The sequence below is a fragment of the Paramisgurnus dabryanus genome, chromosome 19 (assembly GCF_030506205.2).
Source record: "Paramisgurnus dabryanus chromosome 19, PD_genome_1.1, whole genome shotgun sequence".
Taxonomy (NCBI): Eukaryota; Metazoa; Chordata; class Actinopteri; order Cypriniformes; family Cobitidae; genus Paramisgurnus; species Paramisgurnus dabryanus.
This window is the reverse complement of record NC_133355.1, coordinates 14659328-14675694: the sequence shown is the minus strand read 5'-3', so window position 1 is coordinate 14675694 and position 16367 is coordinate 14659328. Positions and strand designations below refer to the sequence as shown.

General features: G+C 39.2%; 1 protein-coding gene across 5 annotated transcripts in view; it reads right to left on the bottom strand.

The window, feature by feature from the left end:
- trps1 (trichorhinophalangeal syndrome I) overlaps positions 1-16367 on the bottom strand; it is a 111692-nt gene that overhangs the window by 16761 nt on the left and 78564 nt on the right. The window lies entirely within an intron of this gene.

Below are 16367 nucleotides of genomic sequence, written 5' to 3'. Positions count from 1 at the left end.
CAGACGGCTCGTGTAGGGTCCACATTTCCCCTGCCAGAAAAGTACAATGCTCCTAATTGTGCTCTAATACATTTAGAATGGAAAGCTTTCTGTAGACATAATTTTGGCTCGGTGTCTGCGGAGCTTTTTTGGCAGGGGATAGGGCACTTGATTCATCGGGTGTTTCACAACGTATCAGTAAAAAGTTTTGGGGCGCAGCCAGCTTCCTATAGGGTCATTTTTCCATCCAGATGCGCCATTGGAGGGCCCTGCATCAGCTAAACTAATTATGATCTCACCTTCGTTGATGCCTGCTCACTCTACAGCACGACGTCGGCCATTAATCATAGACACATAGAAAATGGATGTGAAAAGAGAAAGGGGTACGGTAGCCCGTGCGACCATAAAGATTAAAAATGATGGCAATAACTTAATGAGATGGAGCAATGTTTTCCATGAGCTATCAGCAAATGCAAAGTCACTCTGACAACTGCCCTTTGTAACCAACGAGCATCATTCTTGATTCGGGACAGGAGGGGAGGGTAGTGCATGGACTCCTTATTGCACAAATAAAGAGGCAAGTACACCTCACATTACCATGGGTTTAAAATGTGTGACTATACTACACTACACTACAACACAATGTCGAATGCTGCGGGATTAGCTCAAAATCAAAGTCTTGAGACCCTAAATCGAGAATGTATATGTTTTCTGATCTCAACGGGGTTTTTAGTGGACCACATGCTAGTCTTGACAGTTTAGATGTGATTGATTGATTTATTCTTTCCTATCCTGTTCTAGCGTTACAAGCCAAACAGAGTGTCCGTCATCAGCTATGTGAATTTCTCTCCCCGGCCTTCTGGGCTCCACGGCCAAATCACTCACACGTGTTCACAGTCCACATTATAAAGCAGCCCGTCCCGTGCGAAACAGATGCTGGGAGTTGACACACAGTTTGAACACAACTGATAATTTGTCTTACCTAACGGTCATATCATTCATTTGTACTGGGCCCTCAAAATGTTTAGCTTACTGGAATATATATATGCTTTGTATACAGCGGGCCAAAAGTTATGGCTTTAAAACAAAATCAATCAAAAAAACTGAAAAAAACTGGACAGGTCTGTTTGACTCTGGTGTCTACAGACAACAGAAGCACATTTTAATGTTCACATTGTGTAAGGGAAAATAAATAAAGCAATAAAGCATGAAACTTACTGATCCGTAAAAAGCAAAAGGTGAAAAAATCCCTCAAACTAAAGATTTAGATTTAGGCGCTGGTGTGTAAATAAAACATTGGAATTACTTAGCAGTTTAACTGCAACATTACATGCTTTAAATCGATTGTAAGAATAGATAGTCTGACCTCCGCAGTAGTGACGCGAGCAATTCAAAAAACGCCTACTAAAGAAAACATCTGCTACGTGTCTTCTACGTTCCCTTACTGGAAACTTAAGCATCAGATGTTTTCTCTAAAGTCTTCATTTTTTTCCCAGAACTTTGACGAATGTGGAATATTCCTCACGTTCATGAAAACAAACACTAACACTGTGTTTCAGGTGAGAGTGGCTCATTTTGTACATGATGTTGTGAAAATGCACCGTTTGTCATGAATATGAAAATGCTCAGTGTTAACGCTTAAAGGAACATTCCACCTTTTTTGAAAATATGCTAATTTTCCAGCTCCCCTAGAGTTAAACATTTGATTCTTACAGTTTTGAAATCCATCCAGCTGATCTCAGGGTCTGGCGCTAGCACTTTTAGCATAGCTTAGCACAATCCATTGAATCTGATTAGACCATTAGCATCGCGCTAAAAAATAACCAAAGAGTTTCAGTATTTTTCCTATTTAAAACTTGACTCTTCTGTAGTTGGAACTGTATGTCTAGAAACTATACTCTCAAACTCTTAATTTTCTGTCAGTCTTAGAACACAATTTAACTACAGAAACTCTTTGGTTATTAGCGCGATGCTAATGGTCTAATCAGATTCAATGGATTGTGCTAAACTATGCTAAAAGTGCTATCGCCAGACACTGAGATCAGCTGAATGGATTTTGAAACGGTAAGAATCAAATGTTTAACTCTAGGGGAGCTGGAAAATTAGCATATTTTCAAAAAAAGTGGAGTGACCCGTTAACAAAGTGATTTTGCTCAAATGTTTCCAACAGCAATATAAAAAATTGCAAGGCTCATCAGATGTAGTAATACATCACAGCGGGAGTGCAATTCCATAATTCAATTAGACCAGCAACTTGCATTTACAACTCAGCAGGTATCTGTCAATAAACAATCTGTCATACACAAACTAGACACATGAATTAGTACAGCTGTTTGAGCTGACGTAAGGTATAAGGAATTTCTGAACTAATCCAAATAAACACAAACAAACCAAAACATGCACGCTATAGCATGGCATCATGATGTTAACCCTTTCAGTAGGAGGGCATGGTAAAAAAATCAGGTTTGGGAAGGGGGCGTCACGTGTCTCGCAAGTTCAAATGTCAATTGCACAGGAAAGCACAGAAATAGTCTTCCCGTGCATCATCCCAGACTTCCGTTTCAATTATCAACTGGGCCGTCCTGCCATCTGTGAAAACGAACGTGTTTGCCCTGCTTTGCCAGGTTCTGCTTTTTTCTCTCTTCATTACATCTCATAAAAAAGACAAGTTGGCAGGAGGAAAACTCGGAAAAATACACCACAGCTGCTCACTAAAGGAAAAGGAGGGGAGAAGAACCAGAGAAAGCCTTGATTGTCTTTGTTTTCCCAAAGTGTGGGTCGATTTTTCTCGCCTGCCACGTCTGGCTGTGCTGTGAGGTGATGCATTGTTTTTTTTCCGTGAGCCAGAGGGGCCGCAGAGAGCCCGGGCCCTGTCTGTTTCCTGGCCTGCTTCAGTTTATCACTGTATCTGCTATGACGTGCTATCTGGTATCCGTCACAACCTTCGCTTCACGCAAATCACTGCTATCACTGCTTAAATCGCCATGAGTGGGGTATAGTAAGTTGGATTATGTATGTTTTCTTCATACAGAGAGCAGCTGGGATATGGCACAGGTATCCGCACAGGTAGTGGGGTGGGTTGGAGGTGCTTGCAGTAAACAACAAAATGGTTGTGCTCGTTTGCATTGCAGGCCATGATGAATGACCCTGCTGCATTCTGCGGGTGTAGCCTGTGCATGCTGTTTGCATGTGATTGATTACGAATGCCCCGCACCAGGTGCTCTGGGGAGTCAGACTCATTCTGGTCCTGGTCAGAGGAATCCGAAATAATTAGCGGCAGGGGCTGATTACATGTATTTATTTAACAAGCATGTTCCCACAATCCCATACAGTTCTTCATTAAAAGAACCTTTAAGCACCTTTATTTTTAAGAGTGTAGAGGTTCACACGTCATAGAAGAACAATTTTTGTTTCTTCACAGGACCTTTTAAGTTGACGGTCCTTGAAAGAAGTCGCTACAATTTTTTTTTTCTGATTCTGTACACATTTAGAAAACCATATAGCCTGGCTAAGACTTTTTCCTGTAATCTGTAGCTGCTCTTGAAGTTTGCACCTGTTTTTACACCTATTGCCAATTTTGGTCAATAAACAATGTGCAGTGTATGAAAAATGTCTGTTTAAGCAGTAAAAATAATTGCTTACAGCACTGGTAGATTTTCAGCCATAACAGCAGGTCTGAAACATCATTCCTAGAGTCTGCTTTGGTGAGCTGGACAGGAAAATTACGTGTCTAAATGCAGACACGTTGAAATGAGACTTGCTGGGATATTCGGAGACTGACACACATCTTAGATACAATATGTGAATATGAGGGCTAAAGAGAGCATTTGGCAAGCTGTCTGGATGGGAAAAAGAGAAGAATTTTCTAGTTTAAAGAGGCGATTTACACACAAAGCCACTGAAATGAAATTACATGTAATTCACTTAGGCAATCCGCAGGGCCTCTTACATTAAATAAACAATTATTTAATCAGCTGTGGGGAAATTAGGTGAACCCCTGCTGACAATTTCAATTTTAGAAATCCTGCGTCAACAATTCAAGGCCCGGGCTGTATCATCACAATGCCCAAGGCGGACATCTGGATGCAATTGCGGACATATCGAACCATCAACTCCTATCTGAGGTGGACGCAATACTGGTTTTACGCAAATCTAACGTCTCTCGCTAAATTGCAGCCCTAATTATATAATTCAGTTTGATAAATCAGGTTTAATATTTTCCTTGAAAGCCTTATTACGCCTAGTACTTTAAGAGCAGAGCGTCGGAGGTCAGGTGTAATATTCCAATATCACGTTCCTGTTTCTTCATTCCTCGGTTTACAGAAACCAGGGAAATGACTTCAAATCATCTGTAGCTAATTATAAAAATATATAGGTACTTAATAACCTTAAAGAAATATGGTATACAGTCTGTTGCAGTCTAAGCTTTGCTCCAGGACTTTACTACAAAACTTTAAAATACTGAATAATGCAAGACTGTAGCGCAATATACAAGACACTGTACAAAAAAACACTCGTTGGTTCAACTTAAAAATTAAGTTACCTGGTTGCCTTAACATTTTGAATTAGTTCAACTTGACTCAAAAAAGTTGTGTAAAATATAAGTTGAATTAACAAAAAATTTGAATGCAACCAGGTAACTTACTTTTTTAAGTTGAAACAACTTGAACCAACACACACGAGGTATAACCATGGTTCCCACACCTTAGTTAACTTCACATTCAAGGACCTTTCAAGGATTTTCCAGGTCAAATACCCTCAAATTCAAGGACTACATGTGGGGATACATTTCAAGTGAGAGCAAGTTTACATTGTGTTACCTTTAAAGATACATCGTTACAGTTTCCTTTTAAGGGAACTCGCGCTGTGTCACTGCGGTGACACTTTGTGGATGCCTCCAGGGGTAAGTGCATCTGAATGTATATATCAAATTTAACCAATGGTGAGGCTTAACGACAAAGACAGGGTGACGCGAGAGCCAGGAAGTATATCTCTATCTGAAATATTGCCAAAGACAGTGTTACAGGGACGCAGGAAGTATGGCAAGGGAGAAGCAGCACCTCGTTCCCTTCCCAGGGAACAACAGTTACATATGTAACCCGAGACGTTTTCATTTGTCAAACACAACTACGCAAAAAAGCATTTTGGTATGAATCAACATTCGCATACAAAAGATATAAGCATTTAAAGCGAACAGTTTAGCACGTGTGCTTAAAAAGTCTAGAACTTTTATGATATTATCATACACTACACAGGGAATAATATGGATATTTTTTCCAGAAAACTTGCATGGAATAGATTTAAGCACTTTCAATGATCTGTATCTATATTCTCAAAAACTTCCCAGGGCCTTGCATTTTCCCCCAGATTCACAAACTTTTAAGGATTTCAAGGACCCGTGGGAACCCTGTATAACAGACTAACCCCATGTTTTTGGGGAATTGGGATAGTTCTAAAATTATATGCGTTTCTTTCTACAGATTCATATGCCACAAAGACAAATGGCTTTCTGCTTCAACATGCCGCAGCTGACCATTCCCCGGACCAAATTTAAGCTGCTCTCACCAGACCCCTCAGAGGAGATGGGCTCCAGACTCTCCATTCAATGAGAGCCTTTCTGTTATCTCCATCCAAATACCTATCCTCTGTCCTCCACTGCACTGCGACGTATCCCACTGTTACACAAGACTTTTGGCCTTCTCTTTGAATCAGATCCAATCAGAGGACATGATCAAAGACACGCAGGCCTCTGTGTGGAAGTGTGAAGTACAGATATCTACTTGCACTCCGAGGGCTTACGGTTGAAGTCATAAGAGTAGCCTATTGTACTGAAAAAAAATCAAAGGCCTCCCTCCTCCTTTTTTAAATAGAAGGCTGCTTTATACATTCTAGAATAATCTATTCCAGGGCCCGAACAATGCTCAAGTCTCTCCTTACCGCTACAATGCCATTAGGTCTTTTGACAGTATCACTACACCTGTATCCCCTTATCTAGGACTTCCTTAGATATGCGGTATCCTCTTCTGAGAAGCTGTTCCTGTTGGTGACAGGAGAGGAAGTCCGGATCCTCCGCAGCCGGCCTCTAAACGTGTCATCTGTCACCTCTGTAAGGTCCTCTTCAATGCTGTTTGTGTCGACTTGTCCTGGATGTCATAACATGGGGCCGGCTGACCCGAGACAATAGTTAAAGTGAGTGACAATGATGAGCAGGAAAGAGAGCAAAGAGTTCAGGCATGACTTCACCAGCACACCTGCTCATGTGTCAGAGAGGCCAGTGGGGTTATTAAGAGTCAGTGAACATGGTGAGGGCAATGGGTCAACTGCTGATCTAGCAGCTGTTTTCTGCATTAAAAAAAAAAAAACTTGATTATAAATTCATGTCTCAGATCAGTGCTTCAGTTATAGCTATAAAAAAGCATTCTTGGCCAAGTCAAAATGGTGATTATGTGTGCACTGATTTAGTTATTTCATATTATATAAAAAGTCAGTTCAACAATCTATTCATGATGTTATAATCATCGTGTTGCTTCTTTTCATGTTGTTCAGACGGTCTCAAGTCACATACGGGTGAAAAAATACGGTAAGATGAATTGAGGATAATAAAAATGTGATTTTTATACAATCACATTTTAATTGTAAGATCTTGCCAAACGTTTTTGATCTGCAGGCCTGGGGCAAAAAAATCTGATTTAGGAATGAAAAAAACCTGCTTCCTCAAAGTATATCAAATATAAACTGTGGGAACCGCCACTAGCGAAACTCTGGCACACTTTGCTTTAATAGTGTGTGCTTTAATATTGTGTGGAAAAAAGGACACTGAAACCTCCATTCACCTTGCCCTGGAGGAGAAACACAGGCTACGGCACAAAGACATCTAAGTGTGTATGTGTGGGAGAGAGACATCACTCAGCCCTAAATGCAACTTTAGCTCTATATACTAACAATGGCAGTTTTTTCCGACTCAACTAGTGTTTCCCTGTTGTAAATTCCACATCACCCTGCTGAGGTAAGCTGCGGCTGCCGTACATTTGTGGCTTCGCAATAAACAACAAGTTACGAGAATGCGAATACTGTGAATCACTCTAGCTGAGTAAGAAAGGTAAACCACATTGCACTTGCCCACACCGAAGTCACACCTAGTGAAGTACAGATAAACAAAAGCCAACGCTTGTCTGCCTTCCATTTACGGGCAATTAAGAAATCTAGAAAATACAACCACGGCTTCAATTTCACTGTCAGACGTGGAGCTTCACAGTAATTGCTCCCGTAACTGTGAAGCTAATATTTTACTGCGCTCCGAGAAAATATCAGATATCACAAGAATAACACTTCACCTCGGAGAAAAACCTGGCAAATGTACCCACTCAAAAATCTGAAACACAGAGAGATTTAGTTTGGTGTAGGCGGTCCCTACGTGGGATCAGATAAAGCAGCGACACCATTTCGCCTGATAAACCTTGTCAGATCTGGTTTTGATAGATTGCTGGACCTGAATCAGGGGTTCAGGGTGGGCAGCAGGTTATTAAGATAAATATGAAATTGACTTTAGGAATGAGATTTGTTGTTTTTCTTAACTGAAGATGACTTGTTGGATGAGATGAAAGTAGGCCTTCACGAAATGACCTCAACATCATATTTATAAACTTTTTATTTATAGATTTTTACCATTGCAGTAGCCATATTACACAACAATGTATTATAATAGATTTATATGAATTAACATGTTCATCATTTCTCTAACTGCACTTTATTTACTAGTATTGAAATTAAAGGATCAACACCGTTGGTAATCAAACAACAGCAAATATTTTCATTATGCACAGTGTGACAGAAAAACAAAAGACCAAGCCAGTGAAGGCAATGTAGATAAACATTTAAAAAAATTATCGGCTGTGGGAAGCCGATATCCCTCAAAGCTAAAATTAGCAGTTGTGTAACAAAATCCTCAGGGCTCAAAACCCAGGCGTGATCCCTCATCATGTTGCCCAGAAATCATTCACCCACTCTTAGTACACAGGAAGAGACCATCAGCCAACTCCTAACACTAATGAAGCCTCCATGGAGCTTCTATAGTTCAGTGCCCATCAGCTCAAATGACTGAACATTGACACTGGGCTCAGAAAAATGACTCCCGAATGGCACTACCAGTATAGCAGCATTTGGTGAGCGAAGCATGCAGGCTAAAAATGCATTTGAAAATGCGCATAATGTACAGTGCATGTAAAATTTATGAAGTCAATGCAAATATTATAAGCATTTGTGTCCACTGTAATCACAAAAAAAAATGGCAATTTTAATATTGGAAACTTTGCATTCAAAACCACTGGATGATTTGATTAAAATGAAGATTGCACATGGAGACCGTGGAACGTTCTTTCGGAAAAGCGTGTGGAACCGGCTTCAAAGTAGGCAGACTGAGCGGTTTATGGTTTTGTAATTGCCTAGCAACCCTGGACAAGTGAGCTCTCTAAATTAGCTCCTAAAAAGTGGATTACTTCTGAGCTAGTTGAGCAAATTTCATTGTGCTAAATTTGGATAATCACTGGAATTTACAGGGATCGTGGTAATGAATGGCACTCTGTTGTATTAAATCCAGTTCTGAACGACGAATATGGAAAGAAACATATTGGGGGTGAACACCTCTATCAGTCTGCAGGGAATGACTGGGGCTCATGAACCCAATCAGTCATATATAAAGCTCTGATTGAGAGGGAAATTGTTGGGAAGTTGATTGCACGGAGAAACCAAAGGACGCCAAACCACCCACAAAGACTGTTTCAGTCTAGAGAACATAAAACATTACTGAGTCATAATCTGATTTTTACAATAAGATAAATACAATGCAATCACATATAATGAGCTAAACTCTTGACTACATTTAAGAAAAAATACTAAATAAAAAGGACATAAAGTACCGTTTTAATGGCAGCCATGTTCACCTTGACCCTGATGGTCTGATGGCTTTTGCTCATTTCCCAACACAAGACTTCTTCCCCATCAGTGAGCAAAGCACAGCAGGCAGGTCACACAGACCAACGTCTGCCAAACAGGCCAGCAAAAGACAAGAAGGACACACTGAGATATGTAATTTTCCCTTTCTTTTAAACATTATGCTTTTAATGTAAAGTAAGAAACTATCGTATAACTAGAACAAAATCTGTACAATCTGTTAAACCAAATACTGTACAGCTCAGTATTGCACAAGGTCATGGGTTCGAACCCAGGGAGGACACTGATAAAAATTTATATTTTGTAAAGCACTGCAATTCGCTTTGGATGAAAGTATCTGCCGAATGCAAAATGTAAATAAAATGTAACTAATTAAATGCTGATACTGTACCAATATGTGTTAAAAAAATACAGTATATTTGAAGAAATTATATTATGCAATAAACAGGCAATACGTGGTTTTAGGTCAATATTTATTCATTTATCTTATTTATTGCTATTTAACTGGATTTATTATTGACTGCATTACCTGCATATCAAAAAACTGTAGAAACACAGCCCCAAACACACTGCTTAAAAATGACAGATATGATGAAACTAGCTGACCCCTAACATTTTTACTCTTACAGTAAACCTGTATACGTTGAACTGTTGCTCATGATCCAGCGGGCGCTTTTTTAATGGGTGCAAGCAGCACTGAGGTCCATTACCAATTCCATCTGGAAAAGTGTTGAAGTACAGAGCCCCCATCTGCCCTCAGGCAAATTGAACGAGTAGCCTGTTTCCAATTTTCCCAAACTCTAATATCTAAAAGATACCAACATCCAACCTCTTTCTCGAATGGTGCAACTGGCCCTTTTAACAATGAAATAACGTGTTCAGCAGTTTTACCCCCTATCCTTTTCCTCTAAAACACTTTTCTTGACCTTTGCTGCTAGCTTGCGTTCGAGCAGGCCGTCTTTAATTATACCGCCCAATCTAGCTCCATATAAGGGCTTTCCGCAGCGCAGGTCCACAGAAAATTTTAGAGCAGTTTGTCACCGAAGCAAAAAATCCATGATCATATTTATTACCGGTAATATTTGTCATTACGCGCATCTAACAGCCAAGGTCAGTACTTGAGCTTGGTCATTACTTGGATGGGAGACCACCTATGAAAACCAGGTTGCTGCTGGTAGTGGTGTTAGTGACCAGCAGGGGGTGCTCACCCTGTGGTCTCTGTGGGTCCTTACACCCCAGTATAGTGATGGGGACACTGTACTGTCAAAAAAGCACCGTCCTTCGGATGAGACATTAAACCGAGGTCCTGACTCTCTGTGGTCATTAAAAATTCCAGGATGTCCTTCGAAAATAGTAGGGGTGTGGCCCGGCATCCTGGCCAAACTTGCCCTTTGGCCTACTAATCATCCCTCATACTAATTGGCTATCTCCTCTCCACTAATAAGCTGGTGTGTGGTGGGCGTTCTGGCGCAATATGGCTGCCGTCGCATCATCCAGGTGGATGCTGCACATTGGTGGTGGTTGAGGAGATTCCCCCGTTCATATGTAAAGCGCTTTGAGTACTGAGAAAAGCGCTATATAAATGTAAGGAATTATATAATTATTATCTTCTTTATACGTGTAGAAAACATAAGTAGGCTTTAATAATGCATAATATCCTCTATATAATAATGATAATATAGATAATGTATATAATAATATATAATTTTGAAAATATAAAACATAATAATGTAAATAGTATACATCAATATTATTTTATACATTATAATTATAGCCAATTATTTTATTATAGCATATGCGATTATGCGTACATGTGGTATTTTTTGTTCTTGAATTTTTCCGTCTATTTAATAGAAAATTGATACAAAAGCTTTTGTTGAACCATGTTTTAAACCATGAAAACATCTGTACCGGGTCTGCCTCATACATCTTGAAAAGTGAAGCTGCTGGCTCTTTGATCGCCCCTGGTGGCTGGCTGCAGTACAAGTCAAAAACCCCGCCCCTCTCCATGCAAACAAACAGGACTCGGGTCAAAATAAAACAATAAATTACACTTCCAATAAAATTTTCCAAAAGATAGTTTTGGGCCTTTAAGATAGTTGTTATCACGCTGATATATGTTCAATTGTTAATTTTTGTGATAAGTTTAATTTTAGATAATAATTTGATGCTATAGAAACAGGGCGTGTCGTTATGATTGACAGCTTCTCTGAACAGACTCTTGGAGCTTTGAGGGAAGATTGAAGATATAACGAACTATTAACTTTCGATTTCTGTGTTATTACGCTGTGACAAAATGAGTTGTATTTAACTTGTCTAATTTTATCAAGCCAGTCAAATGAGACATTCAAGGGATGCATTGGGCATGCAAGCATTTGGGCGATAGATACCGCGGCTCCACTTCCACAGATGATTCAGTACATGCCCTGGCTCCAAACCGTCGTTTTTGCGTAACATGTCAGCGCCCATCCTCGGACATTTTACGTTCAGTTCATTACAACGGAAGGGAGCGTCGTTGAATCGTCCATTTTTTTATAGCCTATGGTCTGTACGCACATCTCATGCACAAATTGGTGCATACCGCATGCTTAGGGAATAAGACCCATTGACCTTTTGTAGTTTTAAAGCTTATATAAATTTGCTTTTACTATATGGCTCGCTGAACAAAGAGCCAGTGTGTAAATGACTATCAAGTCATGTATAGCGTGATACTGAGTAACTAATTTCACTTTCACTCACGCATTCATAAGATGTGACTTCTGCAGTCGGAGGAAGCCAGCGTGAACCATTAAGTGCCTCTTAGTGACAGTAACACTCAGTCTAATGTGGCCTGTGGGAACAGCAATTGTACTGTTGAACCCATTGTTTTATTATTAGGGGCTAGTTTAACTGTGCAGTCACCCACCACTGCTTACTTTGCAGAGTACACTTAGCTAGAAAAAGTGTGTTTCAAAAAACGCATGTAGATGCATGTAGACAGAAAGCAGCCAAAAGTACCTTTTATTTACTAGTATTTTCTCAGCATCAGATCTTCAAAAATGATGTTTGTTTTGGTCTTGTAAAAGAGATGATTCAGAGCACACTCAGTTTTTCTGTGCTTACTCAGTGTCGCAGCCACCCAAGCTGAAGGGCATTATGGGAGATTCTCAGAGTTTTACTCCAACCATAACCCATAGAGATGAGACATAGCAGCTGTGATCAATTTATGAATTACAATTCTGTTTTGTTTCACTTTTCTTGAACACACTCTATAGGGAAAGTGTGCTCATTGTGTACATGGACTTTATGTACGCTTGTGGGAGGCAGAGGCTTTAGCATGACCCGCCACAAGCTGGTATTTGAGGGGATAGAAGCCTATCCAACAAGGGCAGTGATGAAAAAAACATATATGGCACTGATGAAATCGGAGTGCAAGGTTATTTTTTTCATTGAAGTCTTATAATAGTGAATCTCTGAATCAAAAGAATTACTGATTACAGAATATGATTTCTGCTTTAAATACTACATTCCAATGCACTCGGTGACTCGTGATTTGGGAATAGAGGGATTAAATTACTGATCTAATTTCTTTTGGGTGTGTGAAGTGCTAGTCTGCGCTCCCCCGAGACCCACAGAGTGCTAAATGTCATTTAAACCTGTACTATGAAAAACCAAATGAATGATTCCTCTAAATGCTATGTATCTGGAAAAAGATAGATTTTATATGAAAAAACCTGCTGCTTTAATAGAAATGTGGTTCAATAATCCACACCTTACACATGTATCTCATCAAGCTTATGTGTGTATTCCTTTTTACAAGGAGGTGAATATATGTTGTATGATGTTTTTGAAAAAATTGATACTAAATGTATAAATATCTGTAGCTATTGTTACATATAAGGGTTTTTTAATGGGCACTGCCCCAGTGACAGCATTTGGTACATATTTTGACAATTTTTTTAACTGTGCACCACTTGGAAATGGTACTTCTGGATGTGAATCCAAAACTACTTACTCTTCGCCTTTAACAAAATGTCTTTTTTTCCCAAATAAATCAGAATTTATAATCAAAAATTGTTTAAAGAGGCAATCCCTAACTTTTGCCTCTATATTGCCATCTCCGTTTAAGACACAAAGTTACAAGATACTTTATGTACTTATAATAAACTTACTGTTGTGAATCATGCCAACAGGGTTCCTACACCTTAGTTAACTTCAAATTCAAGGACCACTCAAGGACTTTCGAGGTCCAATACCCTCAAATTCAAGGACTAGATGTGGGGACACATTTCAAGTAAGAGCAAGGTTACATTGTGTTACCTTTAAAGATACATTGTTACAGTTCCCTTTTGAGGGAACTTGCGCTGCGTCACTGCAATGACACTTTGGGGATGCCTCCAATGGTAAGTGCGTCTAAATGTGTATATCAAATTCAACCAATGGTGAGGCTTAACAACAAGAAGGTGACGCGGGAGCCAGGAAGTATATCGCTATCTGAAATATTGCCAAAGAAGGTGTTACAGGGACACAGGAAGTATGGCAAAGGAGACGCAGTGTCTCGTTCCCTTCAAACTTTCAAGGATTTCAAGGACCCGTGGGAACCCTGTGCCAATGTAAGGAGGAGACTAATTATTTATGTACTTGCTAAATAACTTTTTCAACTACGTTTTGTTCATTTTAACCAAACATTTAAAAAATAATAATGTTTGGATGTGTTTTGTAGTGATAAGTGTGTCCATATTTCTGAATACAATATTCTGATTGGATGAGCTGCTCTCAAAATGCAAGAAAGCAAAATGAAAAAAAAAATACACACATTCTTTATTAAAGCTGTAAATTATTACACCTACATTTACCAATATACTTGGATTTGTATATTTTTATATTGTTTCCTCAAAAACACCTCTTACCAGTGATAAAATCAGGGTTTCTTCACGATTATTCCTATTTGTGTTAATTTAAAAACATTAGACGCACAACAGACACAACTTTTTTTAGATGTCCTAGGAAGTGTTCCACTGAGTATTCTCTTGTTAGAGCCATCAACCTAAGTGGCTTACGTATGGAGAACACTAAATCCTTCTCTCTTAGATCGATAAAGCTGCTAAGTGTTGTTCCTTTACACGCCTCTTAACCCAGCACCTCTTTATTCCCTTTATGACGCAAGCTCCGTTTCAGAGATAATAAACCTTGCTGATACGTTGCTAGAATGCTAGACAACATACTGCGCAAAAGGTGTCCATCACAGTTGCAACAGACCAATCAGAACGCATTTCCTTAGTTCATTTCAGGTGTCACTGCAGTCTATGTCACTGGTTAGACAACGCGTGACATCACAGTACTCGTGGGACCCGGTTCACCTTTGTAACAAGACTCTGTCAAAATGCCAAACTCAATCGATAATAAAGTGAAAGGTCAGTGTGGCTCCTCTGAGCAGTATTCAATACTTAATTACAAGTGCTGACCTGCCGTACGAATTTGAATGGGTATTTAAAGCTAGCGGTTTGAATAAGAATGACGCAAAACAAGAAAGCATGACTGGTCGCGAACACTGATGAGAAATGTAAGAGAAGGAGGAGGATTTAGCATTTACTGCCATTTATTCATTTGGTTCCTGATATTTTGCTTTGGCGTAAACATGCCTTGGTGGATAGCCTACTGTGAGCAATTACAAGCATTTGCGTCCAAGAATGGTTAACATAAGCAATTACTTGGGCTATTTGTTAATGCTTGGAGTGTGAGAGGTACATAGGGGAAATCCAGCCCTCCCTACACCCAGATGTGACCGGTGCACCTTACATCTGAGGCAAGGTTCAGCATGGATTATTTTATAAATTCCTCTCACCTCTCTGAAAGGAAGTTTTTGTTAAGCCGCACTGCTAAAATCGGATACCTTTAGTGCTGATGTCAAAATATCTGACAAAAGGCACGCCCGGGTTTCAATAACAGATCACTCTGATGCCCAAGCACAGGAAGAAAACCTAAAAAAATCAATTTAAAAGTTCTAGAGGACACTGGGAATGCAAGGGAGAGGAGCAGAAATGGATTTTCTTATAGGTAGTCACCCTGACATTTGCCAGCACGGCGAAACTGTGAGTGAAAGACTTCTTGTTCTTAAAAGCACTTTAGGAACACAGACACCTCAGCTCAAAGAAAAAATTAATAGAAAAATGATAGTCTATCATCATTTATCAGCCCCATGTGTTCTTCCAAGCTTGTATGATGGTCTTGTTTGTAAATAAAGGCTGCTAAGTGAAAAGAATAAAGTGGTTCGAAATTTCTAAAAGTTGTTATTTATTGATAATCAACGAAGTCAGATCTTTTCAATCGATTGGTTAATTCAGTTCACACAACCACTCTGATCCGGTTCTCGAGTTCCATTAACTGACTCGATGGTCTGTTTACAGAGGTTAACAGCTCACTAGAGGGAAAGATTAGGAGTATATATAAAAACTAAAATTTTGGTCTATTCCACACCACATCAACAAAAACTGCATCAAAAGAATGGGACTATAGCACTTCCATTTTGACTGTCAAGCTGTGCTTGTGTTTTTTAAAGGAAAACACCACCTTTTTTTATATTTTACTATGTTCTTACTTCAACTTAGAGGAATGAATACATACATATCTTTATTCAATGTGTGCACTTATTCTTTGTACAGCGCGTTGTGAATGTGTTAGCATTTAGCCTAGCCCCATTCATTCCTTAGGATCCAAACAGAGATGAATTTAGAAGCCACCAAACACTTCCATGCTTTCCCTATTTAAAGACTGTTACATGAGGAGTTACACGAGTACACTTCGACTTCGGGCGCAGTAATATTGACTGAAGTTTGAGTGAGAGGAAGTGATAATGTTACTGTGAAAGTGCTCTTCTGTCATAAAATATCATTCTCATTTTTATCCGCTTTAAAAAAAAATCGCAATGTTTGATTTTGTGCCACCATACTTACTCGTGTAACTACTCATGTAACAAAACAAAAGTCTTTAAATGGTGAAAACAGTGGAAGTGTTTGGTGGCTTCTAAATTTATCTCTGTTTGGATCCTAAGGAATGAATGGGGCTAGGCTAAATGCTAACTCATCCAGCAAGGCGCTGTACAAAGATTAAGTGCACACATTGAATAAAGATAGGTAAGTATTCATTCCTCTAAGTTGAAGTAAGAACATAGTTAAATATTGAAAAACTGTGGTGTTTTCCTTTAAGCCTGAAAGCTTCACACACACTATAAGAGCATGGAAAGAAAAAAGAAAATTACATATAAAACTCAGAAAATCACATTTGTGACCCTGGACCACATAACCAGCCATAAGGGTCAACTATTTGAAAATCTGGAATCTGAGGGGGCAAAAAAAAATCTAAATATTGAGAAAATCACCTTTAAAGTTGTCCAATTGAAGTCTTTAGCAACTGCATCCACTCACAAAAATAAATAAATAAAAAATGTTTGATATATTTAC